This window comes from Schistocerca serialis, chromosome 5, assembly GCF_023864345.2.
Source record: "Schistocerca serialis cubense isolate TAMUIC-IGC-003099 chromosome 5, iqSchSeri2.2, whole genome shotgun sequence".
NCBI classification, from domain to species: Eukaryota; Metazoa; Arthropoda; class Insecta; order Orthoptera; family Acrididae; genus Schistocerca; species Schistocerca serialis.
Window position 1 is genome coordinate 290,330,276 of NC_064642.1, and position 3,363 is coordinate 290,333,638.

General features: G+C 41.9%; 1 non-coding gene across 1 annotated transcript; it reads right to left on the reverse strand.

Annotated features, from left to right (window-relative positions):
* Positions 1 to 1,041: 1,041 nt before the first annotated feature.
* Trnas-cga (transfer RNA serine (anticodon CGA)) lies at positions 1,042 to 1,116 on the reverse strand. The gene has a single exon. It is a non-coding gene; the product is annotated as a tRNA-Ser (tRNA).
* Between the last annotated feature and the right edge of the window lie 2,247 nt (positions 1,117 to 3,363).

Here is a 3,363-nt window from a genome sequence, read left to right on the forward strand (position 1 = left end):
AAGAGCAGAACCACCTGCAACGAGGTCAGCGACCGTTAACTTGCGACGCTGTTCGAGAGAATTTTTTAAAACAAAAACCCTCCGCGGACAGTCGGTACGCACGTAACCACTTTCATTGCACAAAAAACAGGTGCCAACCTGACCACTATACGTTACATGGACACGATATCCACCGATCTGAAGGTGAGATGGTATATTCTGCTTAACGTGCACTTCGACTGAACGAATACCACTGTAACATTGCAGGCGATGTTGGCTTGACCAGCGTTCAAGGCGAATGCTCTTTACTTCACCATACTTCTGTAGACCCTCCTTAAGATAGACATTATCCACCTCCGGTGGAAGGTTGTAAACACGAACACTGGTGTACGTAATGGAAGCATTGGAAAGCAGCACGGTACTTACAGAATCATCCCGATGCCGAAAGAGAACTTGATGACCATATTTAGAAAGAATTTTATCAACCTGAAGTGGGTCCATAAACTTAACAAAGAAAACATACAGTTCGGTATCAAAATAAGCAGTGTGCACCTGATCCGAATGAACACCAAAGGTATCTACCAACCAATCATGAATCTCAAGAGAACTAGGTTGCACATGGCGGGTTGACTTGTCAAAAGCAAAACTAACTGTAGCCTGACGAGGAATAACCTGGGACGACATTTTCAAAATATGCTGTCGAAACCGCTATACAAAACACACTGAAATAAGGACAGAAAGTAACACAAGGTACGAAACAACGACGGAGAAACACTCACAGAAGTTGCAACACAACACATAAACAAAAACGATAGTCCACTATACGTAACGCTACGGCGGAGCGGAAGACTAGGCACGTCCACACTGCACGGCGTCTAAAGCGAAACTACCTTCCAAACTTTACAGAAGCTCTCCTGCGAACCTTGCAGAACTAGCACTCCTGAAAGAAAGGATATTGCGGAGACATGGCTTAGCCACAGCCTGGGGGATGTTTCCAGAATGAGATTTTCACTCTGCAGCGGAGTGTGCGCTGATATGAAACTTCCTGGCATATTAAAACTGTGCGCCCAACCGAGACTCGAACTCGGGACCTTTGCCTTTCGCGGGCAAGTGCTCTACCAACTGAGCTACCGAAGCACGACTCACGCCCGGTACTCACAGCTTTACTTCTGCCAGTACCTCGTCTCCTACCTTCCAAACTTTCTTTCAGGAGTGCTAGTTCTGCAAGGTTCGCAGGAGAGCTTCTGTAAAGTTTGGAAGGTAGGAGACGAGGTACTGGCAGAAGTAAAGCTGTGAGTACCGGGCGTGAGTCGTGCTTCGGTAGCTCAGTTGGTAGAGCACTTGCCCGCGAAAGGCAAAGGTCCCGAGTTCGAGTCTCGGTCGGGCACACAGTTTTAATCTGCCAGGAAGTTTCATATGTTCTACTATGCTTTTAAACGCGTTCAACAATGTACTGCTTGCTGATCTTAATATCGCTTTTGCTTCATTTCTTTTCCAATGGTGGTTTCTTTTTAATTTTATTTAAAATGGCTCTGAGCACCATGGGACATCTGATGTCATCTTTCCCCTGGAACTTAGAACTACTTGAACCTAACTAACCTAAGGACATTAAACACATCCATGCCCGAGACAGGATTCGAACCTGCGACCGTAGCGGTCACGCGGCTCCAGACTGAAGCGCCTAGAACCACTCGGTCACTGGTGTTGATCTTTTGCGTTTAATGATTTCTTCTGTAAGTATTTCTGTTTATCGTTTATGGCTTTTCCTATCTCTTTGTTCGATATTTTAAAAACTGCTCTCCGACTGGTCCTATGGCTTACACATAGCACATCTCTTTTTATCTGTTTTATAGCGTTTTTAATATTAGACCATTCTTGTTTATGTCTTCACTGGTTAGTATTTCGTTGAACAGTTGTGTGAGTCTGTTCTGATACAGATTTCTTAAGCTCTTTTCTTGCAACTGATGTGCCTTAAATCTTTTGTTTATACTGTTTTCATCTTTATTTTTGTTTACTTTATTTCTAATTGCTTTTTCCATATTGACCACAGCTAGAAAATTAATTTTATAAAGTAGTGGCTTATATTTATATTTTTACCTCCATGCATTTGAGTGTCTATTGTTCTTGGAGATAACTTTTGGTTAATTATTATATAATTTATTAGTGAACAGTTACCTCGTGTTAACTCTGTAAATTCGTCAATGACTTTGTTCTTAAAGAAGGTGTTTGTTATCTTCAATTCAGTATATATTATGAATTGCCTTAGTTTTGCTCCATTCTGGTTTATAGTTTCTTCCCCGTTAGGAACTGCCACTTTTCCAGTTCTAGCATTTAAACATCGCGTTAAAATTAAAGGCCCTTATTGTTTGCTTTATTTAGACATTTATGAAGTTTTTCAGTAAAGTTCTGTTTCTTCCTTCTTCCATTCTACTGACACATATGTTCCTGTTAGTATTAGATGTCCCTTGTCGAATTTTAATCTTACTGTTGAGAGTCTTTCATTTATTAAAGAATAATCTCTTATTTTATCTCTTCATTTCCTATCTATTAAAATTGCTACTCCACAACATGCTCTTGTTGTTCGTGTCACTCCATTATAAAGCATGACGTAGTCTTCCAGCTCTTTTGTGCCTTTAAGCTGCTTCTTTGTTTCTGTGATCACATGATACTTATTTTATGTTCCTTGACAATTCTATTCAATCCGGTTTCATTTGTCGTTAGTCCCTGTACATTCCACGTGGCCACGTTTTGTGCATCCGTTAATCCTTTTCTCGTGTCCTTATTCATGCCTGGTCATTTTCCATTCTGCCCGGCTTTGTTCTGAGGCTCGATTTGAGACTTTCGGCTGTGTATTTTGTTATATTTATGTGTTATCAACCCATAGCAAAAACCGCGTACGACAGGGACAGGTAATTTTTGTTCGAAGATTTCTTCCTCTAGCCCAGCTGCAAGGCAGCCGTGTTTTCAGTTGATTTGAAGATACCTCTTCCACCAGTTAAGTCGCTGAAGAGGACTCCTCTGCCACACTAACTACCATTGGGTTCCTCGCCGTTACAGACGGAAAAGGAAAATGAAAAACACCCTCAAGCCTCGGGGACCTAATACCGTTGGGTCTAAAAATAGTGTTGGCCTAGGGAGGCGGATAGAAAACAGAAAAATTCTGTCACTAGTAAGTGGAAGAAATGTCAGACTTAGCTAAGGGCACATGTGGTTACCATTCACATACTCTCAAGGGAGCCCCATATGGTGACTACACTTTGTCTGGAATATCACCAACTGACCAATCTGGTGGCATGAGTGATCCTACTAGGCGTATTGCTCCCGCCAGCGTAGCTCAGTTGATCGACAAGTCACACAGACCTCCTCACAAACTTTAAGATTGTA